This window comes from Pipistrellus kuhlii, unplaced genomic scaffold (assembly GCF_014108245.1).
Source record: "Pipistrellus kuhlii isolate mPipKuh1 unplaced genomic scaffold, mPipKuh1.p scaffold_m20_p_3, whole genome shotgun sequence".
NCBI classification, from domain to species: Eukaryota; Metazoa; Chordata; class Mammalia; order Chiroptera; family Vespertilionidae; genus Pipistrellus; species Pipistrellus kuhlii.
Window position 1 is genome coordinate 13,889,634 of NW_023425529.1, and position 9,434 is coordinate 13,899,067.

General features: G+C 48.6%; 1 protein-coding gene across 3 annotated transcripts in view; it reads right to left on the reverse strand.

Annotated features, from left to right (window-relative positions):
• Positions 1-1,111, reverse strand: part of ELK3 (ETS transcription factor ELK3) — a 62,460-nt gene extending 61,349 nt beyond the window's left edge. The window contains exon 1 of one of the 3 annotated variants that reach the window (XM_036458737.2): positions 686-1,111. The gene's annotated coding sequence lies outside the window, so the exon portion shown is untranslated. The remainder of the gene's footprint in view (positions 1-685) is intronic. The other 2 variants (XM_045587643.1, XM_036458736.2) reach the window with 2 other exon arrangements.
• Positions 1,112-9,434: the final 8,323 nt, after the last annotated feature.

Sequence of the window (9,434 nt, forward strand, 5' to 3'; positions counted from 1 at the left end):
ACCGTCCCGTCCTCCCCGGCAGCGTCCAGCCAAGGCCGATCCGCCGGCTTTTAAAGGTCCGGCTGGGCGTGCGCCCCGGGGTGCGGTGACCCGCCGGGGGGTCACCAGCCGATCGGGAGGACGCGGCCTCCAGCCCCGCGTCCCCGCTCCGCTCCGCGCACCCTCCGCCGGCCTCCCCACGCCCGTCTCCCTCCCAGAACCCGAGCATCAGCGCCGCCGCCACCCCCAGGGGCGCCCCAGCTGGCGGGCCAGCGGTGGTCCAGCCTCCAGGCGCGCAGCCGGCTCCAGTCATCGTCCCTCCTAAGGCCCCCCCACCCCCGACCTCACCGTGTCCCCTGCAATCCCCCGCGCGCCCCTGCTCTGGGCTCCGGGCGCAGCCCCGGGGCCGGGTACCGCCGGGGCAAGGTCCCCGCAGCCCCCGGCCCCGCGCGCGGACTGGCCCGGGGCTCCCGCCGGGTGGGCGGCGGCGGCGGCGCGGGCACCCGGGCATCCCGGCGGCGCCCCCTCCCCGCGGCCTCCCCCCAACCCCGGCCCCGGCCCCGCAGCTCATCCCGAGGCGCCCACCGCCCAACCCCCACTTACTGCAAAGAAAAGAAAGAAGGAAAAAAAAACAAACCCACAACAAAACGCCCCCAAGGAAACTTTGCAACTGTCCCAGCAACAGGCAGAAGCCCGGCTCCCTTACCCAGATGTGGGGGAGCCTCCGAGATCCTTCTTCTTCGGGGAGGGGGGGAGGCGGATTTCTAGGAGGAACCGGGCGAAAGCCCCCGACTTTCCATGCTGACAGGCGTCTGCAGACGGTCTGTGGCTCTTGTAATGAGATCCTGATTTTTCCCCCCCGTTTTTTTTTTTTCTTTCTCTCGCTCCTCTTTTTTTTTTTTTCTCTTTCCCCGCTGGTGTGTGTGTGTGTGAGAGCAGGAAGTTGGAGCAGTCAGGCCGAGCCGGCTCACTTCCTTTGCTGCATTATTCCCCAGGCGGTGTGCAGTCTGTGTAAACAGGCTTTTCCGCCCCGCGCCGCGCGCCCCGGCCGCGGCTGTGCGCCGGGTCCGGCCGCCCAGGCCCGCGCATCCCCCGCCGCCGCGGCCCCGCGCGCCCCCGCTCCCCGCCCCGCGCGCCCCCGCCCGCCCCGCGCGCCCCCGCCCGCCCCGCGCGCCCCCGCCCGCCGCGCGCCCCGCTTCCTGCTCGGCCACCCCAGGGGAGGAGCCACCACCAGACCCTGCGAGGCTCTCCGGGCGGCCGCAGCCCCTCCCCACGGGGGGCGGGAGGGATGGAGGGTGCCACTCGCCCAGAAACCTAAGGGAAGCCGCCCCCACGACGCGCTCGGGCGCTGACCCCTCGGTGGAGGCGGAACCGGGGATCCCTCTTCTCCCCCAGGAGTCCCCGCGCTGGGCACCGCGCTGGGCGCCGCGGTGGGGTCGAGCCCTGCCCGGTTGGCCTGAGTGGGGAGGCCCCGAGTGAGGAGGCCGCTGGACTCACTGTTTTCTGGGATGAAAGAGTTTGGCAGGGGAGGGGGGGGGGGGAGTTTGGGGAGTGGGTTCAGGGTTTGGTTGCTCTGGGGGAAAGGCTGCTTTTATCGTGGGGGGGGGGGGGTGATTGCTTAGGATGAGAAGATGTTGGGTGTGCAGAAAAGGAGACATGGTTTCTGTCTGGGTTTTTTATTTTGTTTTTGTGTGTGGTGTGTGTGTGTGTGTGTTTTAAGCCAGCGCTGAGAGTAGGGGGCCCACGTTGGGGAAAAGGATGCGAAGCCATACACTGGAAGCCAGGATTCTCCTGGAAGAGACCTTTCTGGCCGTTCGCTGTGGCCTACACCAGGGGCCAACCCCTTCCCGCCTGTCCCGCCTGCTAGGGAGCTTCGGAGGGAAACGACCGGCGACCCACGGGGGCCGAGTGATCGAGGCCAAAGAGGGAGGCTCAGTGATCTCAAACGGGACCTCACATCGCAGTGTCCTTCACGGGCGCCCCGCCCCGCAGGGCTCAGGCCCAGCTCGGACAGGCAGGCGAGCTTGCCCAGGGCCCTGAGGCTGAGAAGAAGGGGAGGAGGGCTTAACTCCCTAACCCCCCAGCCCTGGGCTCCAACCCCCAACTGGTCACCTACCTTCCAGAGCCCTCCATTTCCAAGCCTCCGCTCCTTGGCAGCTCGGACCAAAGGTTCTCAACCCGGAGCGTGCCCCCAGCAGCACGTGGGCCATGGGGCCTCGCGAAAACACTGGCCGCCTGGCCTCAACGGCCAGAGTTCCCTCTGATGGCGTGGGTCTGGGGACATTTCCAGCCCCGGCTCATTTACTTCCTCCACTTATTTGTTTGTCTTTGTGATCTTTCAGAGAGAGAGAGAGAGAGAGAGAGAGAGAGAGAGAGAGAGAGAGAGAGAGAGAGAGAGAGAGAGAGAGAGAGAGTGTTTGTTTGCCTACCGTGGGCCTCTAAAGGCCAGGGTTGTATTTTGTATCTGGTCTCATCTAACCGGCCCTCACCCTACGCTCCTGTCAGTCAGAGCACCTGCTGGTTCACATTTGCTTCCTGCTGGTGTGGATGGATGTTCCCTGAGAGGTGCGACCAGACCTCCGAGAAGGGCATGGGGTAGGGCAAGGCAGGAGGGCAGAGCACCAAGGAGGAGGTATGGGGAAGAGGGCTGTGGATCGCGCCCCCCCACCCCCGATTTTTCACAGCTAATTTTCCACTTTAGGGATTATCGTTTTAATCCCTACTAGGCTTCTCCTGTCACTCAGCAGAGTTCACTCCGTGTCCTTGGTTACCATGCAGCTGGCTGTGGGCTGGGAGAATGTATTTATTATCCTTATCCGGGAGAAATAAAATCTCACACACACAAATAAGAACACCATGTTGCTTTATTTATTTATTTATTTATTTATTTATTTATAGTACATGACAACCCAAACCTAAGTCTATTTCCAACCAGTGGCTTTCATGCTTTTTATTGTATTTTTTTTTACAACAAATCTTTGTGGAATAGTAATATGTAAGATATACAGGGTATGTGTGTGTGTTTTTATCAGGCTGTTTAATTGTTTTTGAGGAAATGCCTCCTTGTCTAAAGTACTTCTGAAAGAAACACTTATGCCTTAGCATTTCCCAGACCAAACGAAGAAAAGTTTTTCTGTTTTTTTTTTAAATCAGCGATTGTCAACATGGCTCACTGGTGCGCCACAAGAATTTTTAAAACATGCAATACCTGACTATTCAGTCAGGGGCACTGACCTATTTTTCCTTAGGTTGTCAAATACAAAAATGACAATAGCCAACACCTGGTATGAATGAATGAAAGTTATACCTATTTCTTTGTAAAATTGGCAAAAATATATACTTTTTGATGAATCAAAGAATTTTGGTAATTATATTATGTGTGCCACGAGATGAAAAAGGTTGAAAATCTTTGTTTTAGAATGTTCACACCCGTCCTTCATCAGAGCTGACTTTATTCTTCCTAAAGGCATGGAATCACTTTTACTTTTAGGTATCCACAGCTTCTGTCCTTTGTATTCTTAGGGAAAATGCTACCTTAGCGTGGGCTGCTATAATGAATACCATAGGATGGGTGGCTTAAATGAGAGACATTTCTCACAGTTCTGGATGCTGAAAAGCCCAAGATCAAGATGCCAGCAAATTGGATTCTTGGTGAAGACCCTCTTCCTGGCTTGTAGATGGCCACATCTCAATAGTCCTCACATGTTCTTTCCTCAGTGTGCACATGTGGGTGAACAGAGAGGAGGTGCACTTATAAAGGGCACTAATCTCATTATGGTAGCCCCACCCTCATGACCTCATCGAAACCAAATGGCCTCCCCAAGTCCCCACCTCCTAATACCATCACATTGGGGGTTAGGACTTCATCATGAATTTTGGGGAGACACCTCATTCAGTCCATAGCAACTGCTAATTACTTTTCATGACTTCCTTCCCAATATCAAAAAGCAGCCAAGAGGCGTGGCATTTTATATTGTATCTCCACACTCCTCTTCCTAGGGCTTTGTTGTGAAACAGACAGGAATTGGGATTGTATGGCTTATTAGTAAGATTTCTTTAGGAGGCCTCTACAATGACAGGGCCTAGGGTCATTCATTTCTGCTGGCCAAGCTCTCTCAGCTTTGATAAGAACAGCAGAGATCGTACCGGAGATTGGAGTTAGTATGGTGTGTTGGAGGGTGCTTGGGGCAGAGTGGAGGATCGTCAGCCCAACTAAACTCCATGGATGGAGAGTGGAGGAGGGCTGGGTCTCCAGAAGAAAATCAAAGTCCTGGTTCCCAAAGAAGGGGCGTATTAGCATTTGCTGGGATAACACTATGTCACAAACAACCCACCACTCAGTGGCTTACAAGTAGGTCTGGGCTGGCTGGATTCAGGTCTGCCTCATATGTCTTCTCAATCTGGGACCCAGGCTGAAGGAACAGGCTGGACTTGGGGCAGGTAGTTCTCCAGGAGTGGAGTCGGATGATGCCTCTCAAAACCTCTGCTTAGGACCAGCACACATTCACCTTGGCTACAATCTATTGGGGTCGGTAAGTTATATGGCCAAGTCTAAAGTTCAATGGGACAGGGGAAAGCACAGCGGGGAGAGAGAATTCTGAACAAATAATACAAGAGGAAATGGATGCTGGGTATACAAAAAAAAAAAAAATCTCAGGTCCCTCAGACTTAAACATTACACAATGTAGAACAGAATGGGATGCTATGAAAGGTTTAAAAAAAAAATACAGATGAATGAGGAAACATGATTAGATAGGGCAGAAGAAAAAAACTGAGTTTTAGGATATATCAAATTATTCTGGAACACAGCAAAAAAAATAATATATGAAACTAACAACTTAATGGTATTAAGTTTATGAATTGATGAGTTTTGGTAGAAATTCAAAAGTGGTGAGCCATCATGATTTTGAGGACTGCTCAAATATTGAGGGAATATGGGTTAGGGCTGGGAATGGGTGGCCAAAGCCTGATGGGAAGGCAGCCCATTCTGGTGGAAAGCACACATTTGAAAGCGGGAATTTTGGGATCCAGTCCCATACTGACTTGTTCTAGTTATGTGACCTTGACTCAGTCACTGGCCCTCTTATGAGCCCGAGTGAGCATCAGGTTTTACTGATTTTTACTGTGAATGCCAATTTTACATTAAAACAATATGTTATAGACTAGGATTCAAAAACATTCATGACCTTCTTTTGAAAGAGTATTTAAAAGAAATTTATAGATTTGCAGGCAAATGCCGGGGGAGCCTGCATTCTCCCTTTTGTGTTGTTAGAGGTCTTTCGTGGGCACATGTGAGAAGTATTAATTTGGACCATCCCTTTGTCTCTTAGACTGGCCATCCAGGGGCAAGGGTTGGCAAACTACAGCCCACAGGGCGAGCTGCCTGTTTCTAGGTGACTTTCAAGTGAAGAATAATTGATTTTTCCTTTCTTAAAAAATATAATTGTGGTAAAAAAAAAAAACATAACATAAAATTTACCATCTTAATCTTTATAACTACTAGTATATGGTACCATAGCATGTTAAGTATAGTGACAACTTTTTTGGCTTGCAAAACTGAAATTCTGTACCCCTTAAACACAACTTACCTTTCACCCTTTTAAGCACTCTTCTACTTTTTGTTTTTGTGAATTTGACTATTTAGATACCGCACATAAAATGGAATCATACAGAATCATGAGTTTTGGCTTATTTCACTTAGCATAATGTCCTCAAGGTAGACCCGGGTTGCATCATGTGACAGGATTTCCTTCCTTTGCAGGGTGAATAATGTTCCATTATCTGTACATACCATAACTTCTTTTAAGCATTCATCTGTTGATGGACATCTAGGTGGCTTCCACCTCTTGGTTATTGTGAACAATAAGAAGTTACATTTTTAAATGGTTGAAAACAAATAAAAGGAAAAAATAATATTTTGTAACATGTAAAAGTTACAGGAAATTCAAATTTGTGTTCATAACTAACACTTTAGAGGCACACAGCACTCACTCATACACTGACTAACGCTGCTTTTTCACTACAGGAACATGGCTGAATAGTTAAGTCAGAGACAGTATGGTCTGTAAAGCTGAAATATTTCCTTTTTGGCTCTTTACAGACAAAGCATGTCAACCCTGGCATAGGCCATTGGAGACAAGTGAGATTCTGGCTTGTTTTCCAGTTTGATTTAAATTGCATTTCTTTCTTATTCTAAAGAAAGTCCTCGGTGTCTAACAAATGTAACATCCAGGAACGTTATCTTCACAGGAAATCAAGGCATTGTGCTTTACTTAATTCCTCTTGCTTGGTCTTCTGATGAAGTGCAAAATAACTGGCTTGCTTTGTCTTAGTCCACATGTGTCAAACACAAGGCCCGCGGGCCAAATCCGTCCCGCCAGGCCTTGCAATGTGGCCCGCACCGCGCTGTCATCACTGCACTCCGCTGCGTTTCCATCACAATGACAGTTTCTGACTGTTCAGTAAACCATTCGGCCCGAGATTTAGGCTGGATTTTAGATTTTGGCCCCTTCTCTGATTGAGTTCGACACCCCTATCTTAGTCCCTCAGACAGCCCTTCAGGCCTTTCTCTGGTCTCTGAACAAGCCTGAGCCTTTGTCTCTGATGGTTCCTAGCCCTAGTTTCACATCACAACCACACGTACCAAGACTCACTCCCAAGCTTCTGAGGTTGAGCCCAGGAACGTGTATTTCTCCAAAACTCTACCCAGGCAACCTCTCTCCTCATGCAGCCCTCATAAATACCTTATTCATCCTTTAGACTCAGTTCAAACTCCACCTCCTCCAAGCAGTCTTCCAAGATGCAGCATACTCACAACAGATAAAGTGCATGGCTCATTTCTCTTGCACACTCCTTTGCATAGTGTTTGAACCTTACCACCTAGTGTTATTGATATACCTATCACTCTCCCACCCATCCCTTATCTAAATCCTAATGCCTGCCAAAAAAAAAAAGTGCTAATTTTTGTTGTTGAATCTATCAGTTCATTGATAATAAAGGGAATTATAGAAATAAAATTTTGGAAATGATGTTGTATAGTACTAACTGAAACATGCGAACAATCACTAGGAGGCGATGTGAATAACCAATGATGTATGGAAGGAATTAAAGCTGATTCCAGTGAAGGATTAAGAAGTACATTTGTAAGAAGTACAAATTGGCCCTTACAAAGCAGTCACAGGGACATAAAGTATAGTATAGGGATATAGTCAATAATACTATCTAATAAAAGAGTGATATGCAAATTGACCATCATTCCAACACATAAGATGGCTGCCCCCATGTGATCAAAGATGGTTGCCCCCATGTAGACACAAGATGGCCACCACAAGATGGCCAGCAGGGGAGGGCAATTGTGGGAGATCAGGCCTGCAGGGGAGGGCAGTTAGGAGAGCCCAGGCCTGCAGGGGAGGGAAATTAGGGGTGACCAGGCCTGCAGGGGTGGGCATTTAGGGGCAATCAGGCTGGCAGGGTAGAGGTTAGGGAGTGATCAGGCTGGCAGGCAGAAGCAGTTAGGGGCAATCAGGAAGGCAGGTGGGTGAGCAGTTGGGAGCCAGCAGCCCTAGATTGTAAGAGGAATGTCACTGCCCCTTTTAAGCCCAATCCTACCAGGATCAGGCCTAAATGGGCAGTCATACATACCTCGAGGGGTCCCAGATTGGAGAGAGTGCAGGCTGGGCTGAGGGACACACACACCCCTATGCACGAATTTCATGCACCAGACCTCTAGTACTGTAAATAATAATACTGCCAGGTAGGCACTAGATCTATGATGGGATCACTTCAGAAGTTACATAAATGTCTAACCACTATGCTCCACACCTGAAACCATATAATAAGGGATGGACAAAAGTAGGTTTACAGTAGTCATACAAATAAATAATACAATACCTAATAAGTAAAATAATAATAAACTCTGGTCTGCATACTCACAACTGTAAATGGACTTTCGCTCAACCCTATATTATATGTCAGCTGTAACTGAAAATTTTTTTAAAAACCTGATTCAAAATTTAGATTTTTTTAATTCAAAATTTATTAAAATTCATTAATACTTTGTATCCATACATTCATTCCAAATCCACATTGTACCGTTAGAAAGGAAGGGAGATGGCAATATGGTGACAGAGTGTCCAAAACTGTGAGTCACTGCTGTAATTTCCAGGATGAATACAACTGAGACACTGTCTTGACCAGCTGCTGGTCTAAGTCAAACTCTGTCATAAGTGGGATACACACACTCATAGGGCCTATGAGGCTATGGGTGCAACCAAGGTGAAGGAGAAGAGAAACTCCTTTCTGAAGGCTGCTTTCAGGAACCATGAACGTGGTTTGAAGATAAAGGAAGCTGGGGTGCTATCATGCTATTGAACTAGCATCAGCCCAGCCAGAGAGGCTCAGTGGTTGAATGTCAACCTATGAAACAGGAAGTCACTGTCCTATTCCTGGTCAGGGCACATGCCTGGGTTGCAGGCTCAATCCCCAGTGTGGGGTGTGCAGGAGGCAGCCGATCAGTGATTCTCATCTTCTCATCATTGATGTTTCTCTCTCTCTCTCTCTCTCTCTCTCTCTCTCTCTCTCTCTCTCTCTCTCTCTCCCTCTCTCTCTCTTTGGGAAAGAAAATCTCCTATCTTGAAAATCATAGGCCTGAGATGGCAGGTGATTAAAAAAAACATTCATCCATCCACCCACCCATTCATTCATTCATTCATTCATTCATCAGATATGTCAGGGACTATGACATAACTAAATGGCAAGATGATTCCTGCCTTCAAGGAACTTCCAATCTGTAGCTTCCAGCTCTAAAATTTCACCCTTCAATACACGGTGATAATGTATTAGCACAGGGGTGGAACCACCATCTTAGTAAGGCCATGTGCTACAGTGGAATTATATGACCCTAGGTTCAAATTTAGTTCTATGACTTTGGGCACGTTCCTTTATCCTTTCAGTCTCTATTTCTGCATCCATAGAATGGGCAAAATAAAATCTACTTTGAAGAGTTGGGAGGATTAGGGCTAAACTACACAAAATACTCCACACATTTAGCATTCAATAAACCATCTTTCCAATTCCCCCTTTTGACCCGCATCCAAGCAGTCAGATAGATCTTTTAAAAATGTAAATTGTGTCATATGACTTAGAACATAGCCACTCAAGTATATGGATCCCTGACTCCTTATCATGACCTACAAGGCCCTGCATGCCCTGGCCTCTGCCTCTCTTCCTTATCTGTCTCTTTCTTCTCTCTTCACTGCTCCTTCTAAGAGACACATGCCTCTCCTCTGTTTTCTCAAATAAGGTAAGTTGGTCCCAACCACAGGACCTTTGCTCTCTTCATTTCCCGAAGAGCTATTGGCTCCTCTCCCATTGGGAATCAGCTCAAATGTCATGTTAAGAGGCCTTGCCTGATCATCCATCCTCCCATCTTAGTCACCACTATCACATTTTCCTGT